This window comes from Dendrobates tinctorius, unplaced genomic scaffold (genome assembly GCF_039654945.1).
Source record: "Dendrobates tinctorius isolate UK_male_01 unplaced genomic scaffold, ASM3965494v1 ptg000117l, whole genome shotgun sequence".
Classification (NCBI taxonomy): domain Eukaryota; kingdom Metazoa; phylum Chordata; class Amphibia; order Anura; family Dendrobatidae; genus Dendrobates; species Dendrobates tinctorius.
Window position 1 is genome coordinate 10,888,855 of NW_027361785.1, and position 20,532 is coordinate 10,909,386.

Sequence of the window (20,532 nt, forward strand, 5' to 3'; positions counted from 1 at the left end):
TTTCTGTCGTAACTGACAATGCTTCAAATATGATAAGTACTATTAAGCTAATGAATGAGAGTAATGATGGTGACCAGCAGCTAGAAGAACATTCTGGGTCCACAGACACAGAAATGTTTGAAATAGAGGAACACAGTATTGTAACAGGAGCAAACTGAAGTTGCTTCAGATGAACAGCAACATGATAGTTTAGATGATCTTATTGAAACTGTGTCAATATGTTCTTTCATTGATCACATGCGCTGTGTTGTGCATACGCTACAGCTGGCTATGAGACAGTCTGCAAGAAGGACATGCTGCTGCACTGAATGGCAAGGTGAGAAAATTGGCTACTGTTGCCAGAACCCCTAAAGTTGACTCAATTTTGAAGAGACGTGCTGGAAAAGGGGCAATTATTGATCAAGCCACACGATGGGGCAGTACTTACATAATGATTCAGCGCTTGGTTGAACTGAAAACCTTTCTTGTAGACATGGCTAACCCTCAACTGACGCTAAATGAAAGTCAGTGGAATCAGGTGACTGAGCTGGAAAAATTGCTAGAGCACCCATTTACAGTGACTAAAAAATTACAAGCAGAGGACTTAACTCCAGGTATTTTCTTAAAGGAGTGGAAGAACCTGATGTTTCGCCTGTCCCAAAGAGGAGGGTTAATTGCAAGTGGCATTGCTACATCAATGAAACGGAGAGAGGAGCTACTATTACAAAATAACATTCTTTTGGCAGCTGTTTATGTAGACCCAATGCATCGGATTCTTCTAGATGATCAACAGCTAAGTAAAGGAAAAGAAGCTCTGTTTGAAATAGCAGTAAGGATGAAAGGGTTGCAGAACAGTCAGGAGGAGCAAGAAGAATTTGGTCGTCCTGCCACATCTTCACCCTCATCATCAACTGATGAAGAATTTAATTTCGAAAAATATTTGGATCACAAGGACCGTGCAAAGCGTTCCCGCATAGAAGAAGAGTCATCCCCATCAAGGAACACAGCCAGTACATTTCAGCAGAATTTTTCATGTGCACTAAAAGAAATTGAGAAATTTGACCGTTCATCAAAAATAACAGTGCAACAAGCGATTCCTCTGTATCCTGACATTGTCAGAGATGTTGCCCGAGTGGTTACTGCTTTGCCACCAACACAAGTTAGTGTAGAGAGGTTGTTCTCTGCTCTCAAAATAATTAGATCAGATTTGAGGGCATCCATGAAGGAGGATCTGACAGAGGCAATACTTTTTCTGAGGACAAATTTATAGATTTCTTCTTAACTGCATAAAAGTGTTTATTGCATATTTACTTACAGTTTAGAAAAGTTTATAAAAGTTATTTGCTATATTCTAATTGTATTCTAATAAATGTAGTTTTTGCTCTAAGTGGTCTGATTACTTATATGATGGTGAGAAACTGAATAGGCACGATGTTTAATATTTTACAACAGTAAATTTGTTGTTATGAATTGGCCATTTATGAAGGAGCCGGAGTCGGAGCCTGATAAAATCCAGGAGTCGGAGTCGCAACTGTGGCTTACCGACTCCACAACCCTGCTTTCTACGGCCCGCTCTCCCCCGAACCAACAACAGGCAAGCACGCTGAGTATACCTCCCCGTACACTTTCCTGCGGCGTTTGGGCCTGATTCCTCTAGCAATATTGGCGATGATCCTTACGACCGGAGTCCGGTAATACACAGATATGAGGGCAGGCGCACGGAATGGAGAAGACTGGACAGCGCTTACGTAGGCCCTCAATCAGCCCCATAGCTCTCCATCCCCCTATCATAGGGAGGATCGATTGAGCATGGCCCTTCAAGAACTCCTCCAGCTCTGCTACATCAGCCCAGGAGGATGAGAGCCTGCATGGATGGCCGGACAGCGCTGAGCACTGGAGTTGAGGTATGGGGTCGGGTCCTGGCCCCCGGGAGAAGCGCTGACGTAGCGTCAGCAGCGGTGCACCAGCCCCCCCAACGCGCCCCCCTCGGCGCTACCGCAAAAAATTTAGTCCCCGGCTTTCCAGCCTGCTAGGCCGCAATTTCAATAGCACAGCCCACTTGCCCGCCCACCGGCGCCTACCGCAGGTAGGCTCAAGAATTTAGCCCCCGGCTTTTCCGGCCTACTAGGCCGCAATTTGAATAGCGCTGCCCGCGCTATCGCTGCCCCCTCGTCTTGGCACCTCATCCCTGACGAGACGCGTAATTCTAATCTCGGGGGCCATGTCTTTTTACCTCAGCCTGCTCTGGACACGAGCTGTGAGGCAAGCATTCTGCTGGATACCGGGTGACACCGCAGGGCCACTGCTATTCCTCCCGGCTGACACAGCATAGGACCGGGTAAGCTGCATCTGCCCTCAGATTAAAGCTTAACCCCTTCCCGGCACGTTCCCTGCAGCTGCAGCAGGCTCTGCCGTTAACCCTTTCAGGAGCGCTATGTCTCAATCTAAGGAGGCTAAACGGGCTGCTAAAAAGCACACTGCGTTTTTTTATCGTGTGTACCACTTGCAAATCTGCCTTACCCAGTGCACAGACTATTCCGTTATGCACGGACTGCGACCCGGCCTGCACCCCGACCTGCGCTCAGTCGCCCCTCGCCGCCGCTGCTAACGGACCTCCTGCATTTAGTACCCCTGAGTGGGCTGCGTCCCTGTCACAGTCAGTGGAGTCTCTGACCCAGGCTATATTCTCCCTCCGGGAGGACTCTTTAAGCCAGAAGGCGTCCTTACCCCCCCAAGGAAGTCTCTGGCATCGGCCGGGAACCGTCCACTAGCAGGGGCCGTACTCGTTCAAGGGATGGTCAGGTCTCTAGAAAGCGGACCCATGACGTGTCCCCTAGTCCCGTTCGCGCCTCTGCATCTGCGACTCCTGTCTCTCGCTCTCCCTCTCCTGGAGTTGTCAGCGAGCACGACTCTGAATTCGAATCTGACACGTCAGCCCCTCAGAATCCCCCAACTGATCAAGAGTGGCTTGATTGTCTTATAGAATCAGTCAACAGGATTCTGAAGTTGGATGAGGATAATGTTCCCGCTCCAGCACATCCTATCTCACTTAAGAAAACCAAGCGTGTGCGCAGGTTATTTACCAGCCATCCGCACTTTAAGGAAATTGTCCAGAAACATAGGGATCGTCCGCATAAGTGGTTCACAGGGAAAAAGTCTACTCTGGCTAAATACCCTTTTGATCCAGAACTAATGAAGGATTGGCTACAGTCCCCTCCGGTGGACCCGCCTGTATCGCGTCTTGCTTCAAAAACGCTTCTATCCGTTTTTGAGGGTTCCTCAATCAGAAACCCCTCCGATCGTCAGATTGACTACCTTGCCCGTACAGTTTTTGAAGCTTCAGGAGCAGTGCTTTTTCCATCTTTCGCGGCAATTTGGGTCACTAAGGCAATGGCCGCTTGGGCATAAGTCTTGATAACTTCTTTCCAGGGCACCAATCTTCCTCTGGAGGCAACCATGGTCGCTAGGCAGATAATTCACGCAGCGGACTTTGTAGTGGACGCCTCTTTTGATGCCGCCAATTGCACTGCTCAAACTGCAGCTAATGCAATCTCCATTAGAAGAGCCCTATGGCTCCGCGACTGGCGGGCGGATGCCACATCTAAAAGATCGTTGAATTCTCTCCCCTTTCAAACGGGTCGTCTTTTTGGAGAGAAACTGGATCAGCTCATTTCTGATGCTACCGGGGAAATAAGTAACTTCCTTCCTCAACAAAAGGCTGTTCAGCCGTTTCGCAACCAACAGCCGACGCACTTTCGATCTTTTCGCAACAACTCCGGTTGGTCCTCCTCAACCTTCTCTTCCGGATCAGGTCCGTCTCCAGACGGAGACTGAGGCTCCCAGGTCTCATACAGACCTAACCGCTCTTGGAAACCCAGGCCTAGGACTTCTGGATCCAGGGGAGCTAGATCTCATAGATCTACCCAATGACTTGTTGCGGTATCCTGGCTCGCAGTCGTCCACGACAAGTGGGTCAGGGAGCTGGTGTCCTCTGGATACAAGATAGAGTTTTCCTCTCCCCCTCCAACTCGCTTTTTTCCTTTCCTCTCCCCCAAGGTAAAGACAAGAGCCTTCCTTCGGGCTGTTCAGGCTCTCTTAAGGGACGGAGTCATCATTCTGGTCCCTCATCACGAAAGGTACAGAGGATTTTATTCAAACCTTTTTGTGGTTCTAAAGAAGGATGGGACGATGCGATCCATTCTGGATCTCAAACTGTTAAATCAGTTTGTCACGGATCGGCGATTCCGAATGGAATCTCTCCGATCAGATCAGTTGTCGCTTCCATGGAAAAAGGAGAGTTCCTAGCATCCATCAACATCAAGGACGCTAACCTTCACATTCCGATCTGCCCATCTCACCAGCAGTTCCTGCATTTTGCAATTCATGAGGAATACTTCCAGTTCGTTGCCTTGCCCTTCGGACTTGCCACTACCCCCAGGGTCTTTAGCAAGGTCATGGCGGCTGTCATGGCCATTCTCCACTCTCGGGGAGTAGTGGTGTTACCGTATCTGGACGACCTGCTCATCAAGGGTCCGTCCCTTCCAGCCTGCGAGGAATCCGTGGAGATAACAGTAAATACATTTTCGCTCCTGGAGTGGAACATAAACTTCGTAAAGTCTTCCCCGAAACCGGCTCAGCAGATTTCCTTTTTAGGAATGATGTTGGACACTTCCCGCGGGTTGGTCATTCTCCCTCCAGAAAAGATGCAAGCCTTACAACAGGCAGTACGGACTCTTTCCCGTCCAGCTTCACTCCATTCGTTTCAGCATGAGAGTTCTCGGAAAGATGGTGGCTGCGATGGAAGCAGTTCCATGTACACAGTTCCAGCTCCGTCCCTTACAACATGCGTTGCTGTTAGCTTGGGACAAGAACCCGTTCTCCCTGGACCGTCGGATCCTTCTGTCCCTGCGGGTCATGCAAGCCATCAGGTGGTGGACTCTGAGGTCCTTCCTGAATCAAGGGAGGTTTTTTCTCCCAGTAAGATGGTTGGTAGTAACCACCGACTCAAGTCTTCTCTGCTGGGGCGCGGTCTTTCGTCACCACACGGCACAGGGTCGTTGGTCGACCCGAGAGTCACGTCTCCCCATCAACATTTTGGAGATACGAGCGATCAGATTTGCTCTACGGAGTTTCCACCATCTCCTTGCAGGTCACCCCATCTGGATCCAATCCGACAACACCACTTCTGTAGCGTATATCAAACGCCAGGGAGGTACCCGGAGCAGAATGGCCATGCACGAAGTGAGTCACATCCTCCATTGGGCCGAGACCAACCATTCGCCCATCTCAGCAATTCACATCACGGGCGTAGAAAATTGGGCGGCAGATTTTCCCAGTCGCCAAGGCATTGCCTCAGGAGAGTGGTGTCTTCATCTGGAAGTCTTTCACCAGATTTGTCATCGTTGGGGGACTCTGGATGTGGACCTCAGGGCCTCCAGACTAAACAACAAGGTGTCTCGGTTCATTGCCCGATCGCGCGATCCATGCGCTATCGGAGCGGACGCTCTAGTTCTGCCATGGCACCGGTTCGGCTCCCGTACATCTTTTCCCCCTCTTCCCTTGCTTCCGAGGTTTCATCAAGAAGATTAGAGTGGAGGGTGTACCAGTGATCCTAGTCGCGCCAGATTGGCCGCGCCAAGCATGGTATGCAAACTTCCAGATTGCACGGATCTGCTTTCTCAGGGCCCGATTTACCACCAGAACTCTGGGGCCCTGTCTTTGACGGCGTGGCCGTTGAATCCTGGATTTTAGCACAGGCTGGGTTCTCTCTTGACGTGATTTCCACCATGATTAGTGCTAGGAAGCCTGTATCTAGGCGTATCTATCACCGCACCTGGAAAATCTTCTTTTCATGGTGCAAGGATCATGGTCGTTCCCCTCTGGTGTTCTCCATTCCAGCCATATTGGAGTTCCTTCAATCCGAATTAAAATCAGGTCTCGCGCTTAGCTCGCTCAAGGGCCAAATTTCGGCCTTGTCAGTGCTTTTCCAATGCAAAATTGCCACCAAACCTCAGGTCAAGATGTTTATTCAAGGAGTTTCCCATGTGACGCCTCCTTATAGAAGGTCATTGGAATCATGGGACCTTAATCTGGTTCTCGGGGCCTTACAGGAGGCTCCTTTCGAACCGCTGCAGGATGTGTCATTGACCGTCCTCTCTTGGAAAGTGGTCTTTCTAGTGGCAATTACGTCAATCAGACGAGTTTTGGAACCGGCAGCCCTGTCCTGCCGTTCTCCATTCCTGAATTTTCATCAGGACAAGCTAGTTCTCAGGACGTCCCCGTCCTTCCTGCCCAAGGTCGTCTCCCCTTTCCATCTCAGCGAGGAAATCGTTTTGCCTCCTTTTGTACGGTGCCAGTCCATCGCATTGAGAAGGCCCTCCACACCCTGGATGTGGTTAGGGCGCTGAGACGGTACATCTCGCGGACGGCTCCCTTCCGCAAGTCAGATGCCCTGTTCATACTTCCAGAGGGGCATAGGAAGGGCCTAGCTGCTTCAAAAGCAACGCTAGCCAGGTGGATTCGCTCAGTGATTCAGGAATCCTACCGTGTCAGGAATGTGCCTGTCCCAGCGGGAATTAAGGCGCACTCTACCCGGTCAGTGGGCGCTTCTTGGGCCATTCGGCACCAGGCCTCGGCAGAACAGGTCTGCAAGGCTGCGACTTGGTCCAGTCTGCATACCTTTACAAAACATTACCAAATTCATTCTCAGGCCTCTGCAGATGCAGCTCTCGGCAGACGCATCCTGCAATCGGCAGTACCTCAGAGTTGACTCAGTGGTACATGGGGTATTAGCAGATGTATGCTCCCCACCCAGGGACTGCTTTAGGACGTCCCACTGTCTCTGTGTCCCCCAATGAGACATAGGAGAAATAGGGATTTTTTTTGTGTACTCACCGTAAAATCCTTTTCTACGAGCCATTCATTGGGGGGGACAGCACCTGCCCTGTTTAGCCTACTGGCTCATTTGTAGCATTCTTAGGTTTTGACATACTTATGGTTATTGTTGACTGTTTAAGCTCCTACTGCTTTTTTCACTGAACTGGAGATATCTCATCCAGCGAGAGGGTGTATACTGCAGGGGAGGAGTTAGCTTTTTTTTCTGGTTTACTTAGTGTCCTCTTGGTGGCAAGCAGCATAACACCCTCACTGTCTGTGTCTCCCAATGAATGGCTCGGAGAAAAGGATTTTACGGTGAGTACACAAAAATCCCTACTTTTCTACCTTTACATGACTTGAGCCCTGCCTCTAAGATCCTGTTACGAATTGTTCTTGCCGTGCACTTCACCCCATCTGCCATTCTTTTTGTAAGTCACTTGATGCCATCCTGCGGTTGCTGAGTGACATTCGAATAAGACAACGGTCATCTCGGTCAGTGGAGAGTCGTTTTTGCCCTCTGCCAGTCTGTAGCTTTGTTGTCCCCAATGTCTGCTGCTTGACCTTGTTGTAATAGACTGCCTTCTTAAAAATTTTAAGGATGAAGGCAACATGACGCTCACTGTATCCCTCTGCTAGTAAAGCCAGAATTGAGCCCTTCTTTTCAAATCCTTTGGCATGGTTAAAAGTTATTTTTTCATTCCTATTACTTTTGGGATATTACGTAGCACTTGTTTTGCCATCCAGCTTGTCCTATTGCAAGAGGATTGTGAACACCACAGCAGAGTTTTTTATACTTTACTTCATTTTAATAAGATTTGGTTCAGGTGATCACCTAATCAGAAGCACATTAAGTAGAATGAGGTGTACTCTGGTTGGAATTCAACTGACACTTGAATGGTATGGCTGTCAGACAGAGAAGCTGATTTTTATAAAACTGTGCAGTGGTCTCAGTGGTAGAATTGACTACTTTTTGATTAGTCATCGTTTGCTTAGCTGAGGTCACTCCCCTTCTGTGGGCACTATGACGTGGTCAGACTATGCTCCCATCTTCTTTACTTTCCAGCCACCCACCTCTGTACCACACCCATGGCATTGGCATTTAAACCCAAACCTTCTTGAAGACATTAACACAAAAAATGCTGTAGAACAAGCCATCTCTGAGTTTTTGCATCATCACAGAATGGATGATACCCCCCTTCCCATTCAATGGGAAGCTCTAAAATGCGTAATTAGGGGTGTCCTAATTAAAGAACGAACTAGACTTAAGAAAACAAAAACCCATGTGATAGAAAATCTTTTGAAGCAAATACATTTTCTTGAACAATCCCATAAAAGAATCCATCTGCTGATATCATGATTAACTTGAACAAGCAAAAAGATGACTTGAAGGGACTTCTAGACCAAAGCTACTCAAAACATTGGGAAAGGTTACAGCAGTTCTTTTATGAATTTGCAAACAAATGTGGTGGCTGTCCAGCTAGAAGCATCCATTCTAAAGCCCCAACAACATTTATCCAATCTATACAAGATGCTACAGGCTCCGTAATCAATTAATCCAAACAAATTGCTGAGGCATTGAAAGGATATTGTAGCTCCCTGTTCAATATTGAGGGCCATTATGTAGATATGTCACCAACCCAACTTCATTTGAAAATTGATCAATACATGAAAGTTGCTGCTCTGCCCTCAATACCAGATGATACAAAGGCATCCCTACAGCAATCATTTGAAGAAGAGGAGGTACTTCAGGTCATCAAAAGCTCCCCATCTAATAAATGCCCAGGTCCAGATGGTTACTCTGCCAAATTTTATAAAACATTTGCTACGCAATTAACACCATTCTTAACCAAAGTATTTAATTCAGTTTCGATTTCAAACCCCTTTCCCAGACAAACTCTGGAAGCCCATATTGTGGTGATAAAGATACCAGCATGCATTCTATCGGTTGATGGTGAAAAAGCATTTGACCGGGTTAGCTGGCCATTTCTACATAATGCTCTTAAACAAATCAATTTAGGTCCCAACATTCTCAACAAAATAATGGCTTTATATCAAGACCCCTCTGCAAAGGTCCGTTGCAATGCCACCTATTCAGAATCTTTTGTAGTGTCGAATGGAAAAAGACAAAGGTGTCCACTCTCCCCGTTATTGTACGTTATTGTTATGGAACATCTGGCAATTGCCCTCAGGAAAAACTCCAATATTCAAGGAATCCCATTCGGGCATGAATCTCATAAATTGATGACCTCCTATTGTACATCACTAATCCCAAAACATCACTGACCTCTATTCTGAAAGAATTTGAGACATATAGTCGACTGGGTAATTTTAAGGTAAATCTTTTTAAGTCAGAGATTTTGAACATCAATTTCCCACAGGAGGAGGCACAATTGTTAAAGGGGTCCTTTCCTTTCCGTTGGTGTATTGGTTCTATGAAATAATCATGAGCCTTTGCTCAGTCGTCTCAAAACTGAGCTCAAGGCTTATGACAAAACATGGTTATCTTGGTTTGGTAGAATTGTTTTAAAGATTGACATTCTTCCGAAACTGCCTTATGTATTTCATTCGTCTCCAATTGCACTCCCCTGTTCCTTTTTTAAGCAGCTAAATACAGTCTGTAACAATTTCATTTGTAGATCAAAAAGATCAAGAATTTAACCATTAAATTTTTGGCTAGATCTAAATCTTAAGAGGGAGGCCGGCCTCCTGAATTTTCATGCTGCAGCTGTACTGAGGCGGATGGTGGACTGGTTTCACGGTCCGAATCAGAACCATTGGGTCACACTAGAGTCATTCCTGTCATGCCTAGACTTGCCTTCTCTACCCTGGATTTCTAAGCACTTTCATTCTCCAAAGGGCTCCCCCCATTAATAGTTGATTTTCTCAGAGTTTGGGACCAATTGGTAAAACACTTAAGGTTTCTAAGATTCTAGGACCTATGACACTGATCATTGACAATCCAGAATTCCCCCCCTGAAGTTGGAGTGAGTAAATTCCTAGTCTTCTGCTATAAAACTAGACTCCATAAGGTCCTTGCAAATTTCACTAATGTACCATCACTAAACAAGCTTAAAGCTCTCTACCCCGATCAAACCATACCTTGGTATTCATACCTCCAGTTCCGTTCATTCATTGATTCCCTTCAGCCGTTCTCGGTGCTCTAGTCTGACCCTTCTCAGTTTGATTCATTGCTGATCGGAGAAGTTGCACCCAAGCATACGATCTCCCAATTATATTTTGTCATCTAAGATTAATACAGAGCTCCTATAGTTCCAGAAAGAGTGGGAGAGGGAGATTGGAATTACCTTCTCGGAGGAGCAACGAAACAAAACTTTATTTTGCACACACAGACTTCCATTGGCTTGCAAAGCTCAAGAAAAAAAATACAAAATAATAACTAGATGGTATGGTTGCCCAGCAGATCTTCATAAGATATTTCCCTCTGTCTCCAATAAATGCTGGAGATATGAAAATGCTGAAGTTACTATGCTTCATATCTGGAGGGAATGCCCTCAAATAAGCCTCTGGAGCAAAGTCTTTGATGTTCACAAACAAATTACGGGGAATCATCATCTATATCTCCCCAGATCTGACTTCTTTCTATACCACCAGGGTCTTTTAAATCTATCAAAAAAGGATTGCTCAGACACTGTTTATCCGCCACTAGAAGAGTCATTCCCAGACACTGGCGTTCTAGAATCACTCCATCTATCCAAGAATGGTCTCTTGAAATGGATTTTTGTGTGGAATGGAAAGACTCTCTGCTCATAATAAAATTAGCTCAGACAACTTTTTCCGTACTTGGCAAGGATGGATTTTATTCAGAGCTTCCCCAGAGTACTCCTCAATCCTTGTGTCGTGATGAAGACACCATATATTGTAATTGTACATACCTGAATCTGGGTGGATTCATAAACCTTGCTCATCTCTTCCTCTCCCCTATAGGATCTCTTCTTGACTTTTCTATTTTGTTATAATTTTCCACTAAAAGTTATTTTCCTTCCTTTGTCATGCTTGTTAAAGCCCAATTTGATTGCAAGAAGTTAATGAACATGAACAAGTTGTTAATATGTCATACTTTTCTTTAAAAAAAAAAAAAATGAAGGGGGGGTATTCTGATATGTGATTTGACGTTAACATATCTTGATATTTTTGACAACTTTTGACAGTATCACTATGGTCTCTACCACTAAAATGAAAACTACCTCTTTGGTTGTATTTAGAAATGTTTTAACTATATGCTGTTCTCAATAAATAGAATCTTTTTCTTTCATAAACTAGTTTATCTCAGTAATGAGAGTCTGCATACAGACACATTTTATCCTGGAATTGAGAATTTTGATAATGAAGAATCAGTCCAGGAGGAGAAAGGGAGCAGTGTTCGCTGATAAGATTCATCACAAAGCTGCTTACTTTCATGTTTACTATTGATTTATGAAATAAAAATTAATACGACGGTTACACTTTAAGGAGCCACTGCCTCCCGGGTTTGTTTTTTCCTCCCAGCACCAGTCTTTTTAGCTTGATTGATAGCACACTGTCTGATTTCCCTGCCCAGGCCTCTCTTAAAGGAATCATTGGTATGGAAGTCAGGGCAAATCCATCCAGAGCTTTGGTTTTGACCCCAGGCCTCTCTTAAAGGGATGCCCGGTATGGAAGGGATTTTCCCTAACTTCCATACTGGAGATCCCTTTAAAGAGGGAAGATGTGTGATGGGGATATGGGCACGGGAGGGGGGGATTCATTTCTGTCATGTGCTCCTCTGCTGCTTTCTGGGGGGCAGACAATGGCTGGGAGCTTATGTTCCCGGGGATGCTTGATTTCTCCCACCATGTCAGTGTCTGCTGAGGTGTTGTCGAGTTGGGAAAACTGTTGCTCATAGCAACCAATCACAGCTCGGCTTCTTTTAAACAGCGCTGGTGAAATGAAAGATGCTTAGTGATTGGTTGGTGACACACATACACACACACACACACACATTCATTCAATATTATATATATATAGATGTAACGACTCATTTGATACGCATTAAAATGCTACATTTTCAGAAATGCAGCAACAGATGTAAGATCTAAAGATGTCTATGGATTTTCATTTCAAAGACCTGCATGTCCATAATGTGCGGTGTGGGAAGTCGATTTTACTGATAGATTCCCTTTAATTTACTAAACTGCACTGGAAATGTGAAACACTATTACAGGTTGGTTACTAAAGAAAAAAGGTCAAAAACTGAAGGACTAAAGACTTGTTGTAATTGCAGTGCTTGTGTGACATGAGTTTTATTAAATTATCAGGGAATTGTGTGCTGCTTCTGTAATGAAAATGCTGTCTCAGGATGAGAAATGTGAGATGACCTTACCACCCCTCCCTGCAAACTGTTGTGATGAGCTCACATCCCTTGTTCATGGATCCCACTTAGGCTATGGTCAGACAGCCGTATATTCTCTCATTCCAAAGAATCAGGTCTATTAAAGGGAATCTGTCACCCCCCCCCCCCCCCCCCCCCCGGGACAGATATGACCTATTAATATGGATATACAGGTAATAGAAATGTAACACAAGTCCTACCTGTATGCCTCATATTAATGATATTGTTGTTGAGAAATGTTATATATTCTTTGTTCATGCTAATGATTTATTCCAGGCTCTGGGGTGTGCGGTGCCTGGAAGAAATCCCTGCCTCTTGTCTTCATTGTAATACCCCCTTCCATCAGTGTCAGTTACGGCCCTGGAGTCCTGAACCCTGCAATCCCTCCACGGTACGTACTTCATCCTCAATTCTATGGGCGCTGCATTCAGGGATCTTCTGTGCAGGCAACTTCCTCTCCAGTGACCTTCGAGGTGCACGATGATAAGGTGCTCTCCCCATTTTCTCCCTGCACAATTATTGCCATGTACACGTGGTTCCTAGCGAGGACTATGCAGGGAGGAAGTGAGGAGAGCACCCTTATGAGTGCACACGCCAGAGGTCACAGTGACTCGCCTGTACAGAAGATTTCTGAATGCAGTGCTCGTAGAAGGGAGAAAGAGGTACGTATTGTGAAGGGATTGCAGGGTGCAGATTCAGGACAATAACTGAAGTGCATGTGAGGGGGGGTAGTATTATAATGGATGCAGGGGTCATTAGCTTAATTAAAAAAAATACAACATTACTCTGTCGCCTCATTGGGGGACACAGAACCATGGGTGTTATGCTGCTGTCCACTAGGAGGCGACACTATGCATAATCTGAGAAAGATTAACTATGGCTCCTCCTCTGCAGTATACACCCCTGGACGGCGTCAGCCTTCTCCAGTTTTTGCTTAGTGTCGCAAGGAGGCACACCTAAAGAATTTTTTCTTTTTTCCGTTTTTTTCTTCCAGATGACAGATGAAGGAAAGTGGGTCTCCTAAGTGAGACTCCCGGCATGGCTCCTTCCTCGGCCCCCTATTATGGGGTGCCCAGTTGAAGTTGAGATGGCGGTTCCCCATGTCGCTCCTTCCCCAGTCCTGCAGGTGCTGGTTCGAAGTTGAGACCCCCCTCCTTCCCCAATTCCTTTTGGTCTTGGGTTGAGGTCGAGGCGAGGAAGAAGCCCCCTGACTGTGACAGCAGCACCCTCCCTAATCCCCCTCTGGGGGTATTAGGTTGAGACGCCTCAGGTATGGTCTGTTCCATGGCACATTGCACAGTATCCAGGGACCCCAGCTAGCTGCGGGCTCCTGTCGGGGCCGGGGGGGGAGTGCGGGCAGGCATAGCACATGCAGACACAGGGCTCCCTGCGCCCCTGTCTTTGCGGCAGCATCATTCTATAGCGCCTCAGGGGGACCCATTACAGGGCCCAGCTTCAGATTGTGGCCCCACTGCTAGCCTGACTTTCAATCAGGGGGGGTCCGGTTAAAATCCGAACCCCTCCCGGACTACCGCGCCGGCCTGGAGCCCTTTCTGGGCATAGATATCTAATTTAGGCCGCGGCTTCTGCCAAGCTGAGGTCGCCGCCTCTTCTCCACCCCCCGGCCCGCCCCCCGGATGACAAATATGACTCCACAGTGTCATAGAAGGGGCGGATCGAGGCAGAAAGGGTGCGTTTTTACATAGCCATGCGCGCTCTTTTCAGCTCTCCGCCCCCTTCTTCTTCCTTCTCGGCGGCCATCTTCGCTGCAGCAGACGCCGTCTGGGACATCAGCAGCAACGCCAGCAGTCTCCGGGGGGCACAGGACTGTGAATAGTCGACTCTGGACCTAGGGGCACACTGGTGGGGTAAGATCACAGCCGAGTTCTCTTTACTCGGCTGTGAATCAACATTACCTAGAAGGCTTTCCTATAGTTTTCCTCTACGTAGCCACCCCTGTACGGTCCTCTGCTAGCCAGCCTCTGTGCACTATGCCGGGCTCAAGGAAGAGAACCAGGCAGGACTGCTTTTATGCTTTTTGCAGAGCCTGCAAAACCTCTCCCCAGTGGCAGCACGTACCTGCACTGCAGGGATTGTATCCAGAATACTGGGTCAGAGCCCCAGGAAGCCCCTACCATTGCTTCAGAGGCCGCTACCACGCCGGAATGGGCTACCCAGATGTCGCAGTCTATGACACAGTCCATAGATAACCTGACCTCCACATTACTCCAGGCTCTGCAGTGTCATGTCTCGGCTATGAGCGTTACCCAGCAAAGGGACAGGCCGTTTCTGGCTCTCCCAGATGTAAGCGGACCCACACGTTGCGTTCCTCTGCGTCATCCCAATACACATGGTCATCCCCCTCCAGGGAGAGACACCGTAGTTCCAGGTCACCTAGACCATCCCCTACTAGGGACAGACAACGCAGATCTCCGCAAGAAGACCTCCGCCCCAGCTCACCCACCAGGGAACGCCTGAGCGATACGCAGGATTCGGAAGGCATCTGTGACTCCGACTCAGAGAATGAGACGGAGAGGTCTCTGGTCCCTTGTCCCCCTAGCAATACAGCGCTAGTTGAGAACATAATCTCTTCCATCCATCGGGTGCTGGACATTTCCGATCCAACCCTGGAAGTCCCAGAACACAAGATTTACTTTGAAGGTGTTCTGAAACCACCTAAGGTTTTCACTAACCACCCGGAATTTCAGACTATCCTTACTAAGCAGTTTTCACAGCCTGAGAAGAAATTCACCAATCGCAAATATTTGGAGGCTAGGTACCCCTTCCCACAAAAGGACACCAAGCAGTGGACAGATCCACCCGAAGTGGACCCCCCAGTCTCTAGACTAGCAGCACAGACCCTCCTCTCACTGCCAGATAGCTCAACCCTCAGGGACACAGCAGACCGGCAGGTTGAACGCATGGCTCGTTCAGTTTTCGAAGCGGCAGGGGCCTCCCTGGCCCCCGCGTTCGCTTCAGTTTGGGCGGCCAAGGCCATTCTGGCTTGGGCCAAAACATTGCAAGATGGCCTCCAAACTTCAAATCCTGAGCTGTCGTACCAAGCGGTTCAAATAGCAGTAGTAGCAGATTTCATGCTTCATGCAGCCCTTGACTCCGCAAGAGGTGTAGCGGGGATAGCAGCAAACGCCATCACAATTCGGCGTATCCTCTGGCTGCGGGAATGGAAAGCGGATGCGGCCTCAAAGAAGTCCCTCACGCATCTCCCGTACCTCAGTGGACGGCTTTTCGGTAAAGTTGGACACAATGATATCCAACGCCACTGGGGGTAAGAGTACCTCTCTCCCTCAACTAAAACCTAAACGCACGTTTAAACGACGTAACCAAACTCGATTCCGATCCTTTCGGAATTCTTCGGGCTGGTCCGTCTCGCGCCCAGCACAAAATCGTAACCGCTCTCCATGCAGGGACATCCCACGGGCGGCGCAGAGGCCGGACAGGACCTGGCAGTCGAAAGCAGGCCAGGCGAAGCCCAAAGGAGGAAAACCTCAGAATTTCACCTCATCATGACTCACAAACTCCGGAAGACACCCCACCAGTAGGCGGACGACTTCTACTCTTTCAGCAAGTCTGGCTGCCTATTACAGAAGACAGGTGGGTCAGGGAAATAGTGTCTTCCGGATACAAGATAGAGTTCACTTCCAGTCCACCGAACCGGTTCTTCCTCTCCGTTCCACCGAAACCGCCAGACAAGGCTCGTGCCTTCCACCAAGCGGACTCCTCTCTCCTTCAAGCAGGAGTCGTAGTACCGGTTCCTGCGGCCGAACGCTTCCGAGGGTTCTACTCCAATCTATTCGTAGTCCCCAAGAAAGGAGGCAGCGTCCGGCCCATACTAGACCTAAAACAACTCAACAAATATGTACGGGTTCGTCATTTTCGCATGGAGTCCCTTCGGTCCATCATTGCGTCCATGGAGCAGGGAGAGTATCTCGCCTCCATAGACATACAAGACACATACCTGCATATACCAATTGCTCCCGCCCATCAAAGATTTCACTGGTTTGCGATCAACAAGGACCACTACCAGTTCGTGGCTCTCCCGTTCGGACTCGCCACGGCTCCCAGAATGTTTACCAAGATCATGGCAGCCACCATGGACGTTCTACACTCCAGAAGCATTGTAGTCGTTCCATACCTGGACGACCTTCTCATCAAGGCTTCCACCTTCAAGGACTGCGAAGTCAGCATCTCAATCACAATCGACACTCTGAGTCGCTTGGGCTGGTTAGTCAACTTACAAAAGTCATCGACTACCCCGAGTCAGTCCCTGACCTTCCTGGGGATGCTATTCAACACCTCCAGGGGTCTGGTGCTCCTTCCCAGGGACAAGGCACTGGCTCTCTGTCTGGGAGTTTGCATACTCCTCCGCAATCCTCCCGATCTCTCCGGTTTGCCATGATAGTACTCGGCAGTATGGCAGCAGCAATGGAGGTTGTACCATTTGCCCAGTTTCACCTCAGGCCTCTTCAACTAGCCATCCTCAAGTCATGGGACAGGACTCTTTTTCCCTCGACAGGGAGTTCCGGCTCACATCAGGAACCAGGAGGTCCCTACTCTGGTGGCTCAAGCCAACCTCACTTGCAGCGGGAAAATCTTTTCTCCCAGGTCAATGGAAGGTCCTGACAACCGACGCGAGCCTAACAGGTTGGGGTGCGGTGCACCTACATCACAAAGAACAGGGCAAGTGGTCACCAGTGGAAGTGAACATGCCCATCAACATCCTGGAAAATCGGGCCATCTTCCTGGCATTGAGAGCTTTTCGTCAATTACTGGCAGTCTCTCATATCAGAGTACAGTCGGACAATGTCACGGCGGTTGCATATGTGAATCACCAAGGCGGGACCCGCAGTACCCAGGCGATGAGAGAAGTGGCACATATCCTCCAATGGGCGGAAGACACAAGGTCGGTACTCTGCGGTCCACATCCCCGTGTGGACAACTGGGAAGCCGACTTCCTCAGCAGGCAAGGAATGGACTCAGGGGAGTGGTCTCCACCCCAAAATTTTTCGCCAGATCTGCCATCGCTGGGGGACCCCGGACGTGGACCTAATGGCATCCCATCTCAATGCAAAGGTCCCCAATTTCATGGCCAGGACACGCGATCCGCGGTCGCTCGGAGCAGATGCCCTAGTTCAGGACTGGACTTGGTTCCAGCTTCTTTACATTTTTCCTCCTCTTCCCCTGATATCCAGAGTCGTGAGGAAGATCAAACAAGAGGGAGTTCCAACTATCCTGATTGCGCCAGACTGGCCCAGACGTACATGGTACGCTGACGTCGTACAACTTACAGCAGACCCCCCTGGCGTCTCCCCGACCGTCACGACCTTCTGTCACAAGGTCCGTTCTACCATCAGAACTCGGGGGCTCTCAATTTGACGGCATGGCCCTTGAAACCTGGGTTCTGACCCAGGCAGGGCTCTCACCGGATGTCATTACGACCATGATCAGGGCAAGGAAGCCAGCCTCAGCCAAGATTTATTACCGTACCTGGAGAGCTTTCTTTACCTGGTGCGAATCTCGCGGACAGGTCCCACTCTCGTATTCCCTCCCGAAGGTACTCGATTTTCTTCAATCGGGCCTGGACGCCAGGTTATTCCTAGGCTCGCTTAAGAGCCAGGTGTCAGCGCTTTCAGTGCTTTTCCAAAGGCGTATTGCTAACAAGCCGCAAGTAAGGACTTTTTCCAGGGTGTTTTCCCGATTAGTTCCCCCCTACAAATGTCCACTGGAAACGTGGGACCTCAACCTGGTCCTGACAGCATTGCAGGCACCACCTTTCGAACCCCTTAAGGAAGTCCCACTCCGCATTCTGTCGCAGAAGGTGATTTTTCTGGTGGCAATCACCTCGCTGCGCAGGGTGTCTGAATTGTCAGCACTCTCCTGCAGATGGCCTTTCCTAGCCTTCCACCAGGACAAGGTGGTTCTCCATACAGTACCATCTTTCCTTCCGAAGGTTGTGTCCAACTTCCACCTCAATGAGGAAATTTCTCTGCCATCCCTTTGCCCGGTTCCGGTTCATAGAGTGGAGAAGGCTCTGCATACGCTTGACCTCGTCAGGGCATTGCTTATATACGTGTCTAGGACTGCACCCTTCTGGAAGTCTGATTCCCTTTTCCTTCTTCCGGAGGGCGTTCGCAAGGGTCTGCCGGCTTCCAAAGCTACCCTTGCCAGGTGGATCAAGTCCACCATACAAGAGGCTTACCGACTTAACAATTCTCCTCTTCCGGCCGGTATCACGGCACACTCTACGCGGGCAGTAGGGGCCTCCTGGGCCATTCAGGCACAACAAGTGTGTAAGGCGGCCACTTGGACTAGCCTACACACGTTTACGAAACACTACAGTGTTCATACCCAGTCCTCAGCGGATGCAAGCCTGGGTAGACGGGTTCTGCAGGCGGCAGTGCCCCGAGTTTAGGGACCTGCTAGCACAATATTTGTCCATTGCTTCCCACCCAGGGACTGCTTTGGGACGTCCCACGATTCTGTGTCCCCCAATGAGGCAACAGAGTAAAGGAGATTTTTGTGTACTCACCGTAAAATCTCTTTCTCTTAGTCTCTAATTGGGGGACACAGCTCCCACCCTGTTGCCCTTACGGGCCGTTGTTACGGTTGAGTTCTCATATTGTTCTTTGAGCTCGTACATAGTAACCTTCTTACAGGCATGGTTATGTTGTTTCTGTTACGTTCCTCCTAATGCTTTTGCACAAAACTGGAGAAGGCTGACGCCGTCCAGGGGTGTATACTGCAGAGGAGGAGCCATAGTTAATCTTTTTCAGATTATGCATAGTGTCGCCTCCTAGTGGACAGCAGCATAACACCCATGGTTCTGTGTCCCCCAATTAGAGGCTAATAGAAAGAGATTTTACGGTGAGTACACAAAAATCTTTTCTCTAAAACAAGACCGTTAATATGAGGCAGACAGGCAGGACTAGTGTAAAAGTTCTATTACCTGTATGCCCATATTTATAGGTCATACACATCCCGGGGCGGTGACAGATTCCCTTTAAGCAAATGACACTGTGATGAGTTTCGGAAGTGATCATAGGGTGATCCTGTGCTACCGGATAAGAGAATCGTAGCACACTTGAGAACATAGAGAACAAAATTTCTCCATTGTGTCAGTACGTGTAAATCTGACTACACTGTCTTCTGAGTGCAGTCTGATGATTTCCACGCACTCATTGACTTACATTGCCAAGTGTGATCCGAATATCATCCGACCAGGCTTGTCCAAGGAAATACATATTTTTCTTTACCAGAAAAGCAGCACAGCACACTTCTGTCAGATAAGAGTCTTCATAGATCTATTTTTTGTGTGCTAATGAGCAATATTTCTACTTTGTGGACATAGCATTTGATATTGCCCTTAGTCAGATGCTACTAATCTTGAATTTTATTAAATTATAATGTCATTTGCTGTATAGCATAATAATGCCATATTGAAATATATTTTCATTCTGGAAGCTATAGAGGAATAGTTCTGGAATTAGACCTGGTGCTGCTAACCCTTGTTTTGGCGAATGTATCTGCAGGTGTATACGGCTTTGTATACAAAAACTTGTGCAGATGACTGTCCGCAATGTTCATGACAATTACATCAGTTATTTGATGAAAGGAAACCCGTCTCTAGATTCATGTTGCCAACCCGTAGCCAACATAAATCCTCCTAGTTGCACGATTACAGTCAGGCTCCGGTGTTTCAAAGAAAACCTAGGGATTCACCACTGTTTATTCCAGATTTCTATCGTTGAATACTTAAGAGGCAGCGCCCACCTGCCGAATTCCTCAAGAGTTGCGCAATTACTTGCGCCATAACTGCTAATCTAGTTGCTAGCCGTAGCATTTCTGGCAAGGCGCACGCCACCCACTGAGAAGATGCACTGAATTAAGTGGCATGCGCCTATAGTTAAGTGGCAAGTCTCTCACTGTGTACACTGAGGAGCCTGTCGGCTACCTACAGCGGTGTGAAGAGAAGCCAGCCGAGGCAGCACTGTTCTAGTCATGTCTATTCCTATGGTACCTGGCTGCAATTGTGCAGTGTTTGGGTAGTATGAATTAAGCGACAGGTTCTCTTTGACAATGTAAAAATATAAGCTGGAATGTGATTGCTACATACAACACACAAAATCAACTAAATAGAACAAATCTACAATAAAAATATCAGTCAATGTAAAATCATCTCGATAATTCATAGCCCGGGAATAACCTAGGAAGAAAGACCTCACTAATAAATCAGCAATGTGGAATAGAGCCTAGGAATAAACACATAATACTGCATCTTCATCTAGAGCATA

General features: G+C 47.9%; 1 protein-coding gene across 3 annotated transcripts in view; it reads left to right on the plus strand.

Annotated features, from left to right (window-relative positions):
* Window positions 1-20,532, plus strand: part of REV1 (REV1 DNA directed polymerase) — a 120,433-nt gene that overhangs the window by 97,051 nt on the left and 2,850 nt on the right. The gene's annotated exons all lie outside the window — the stretch shown is intronic.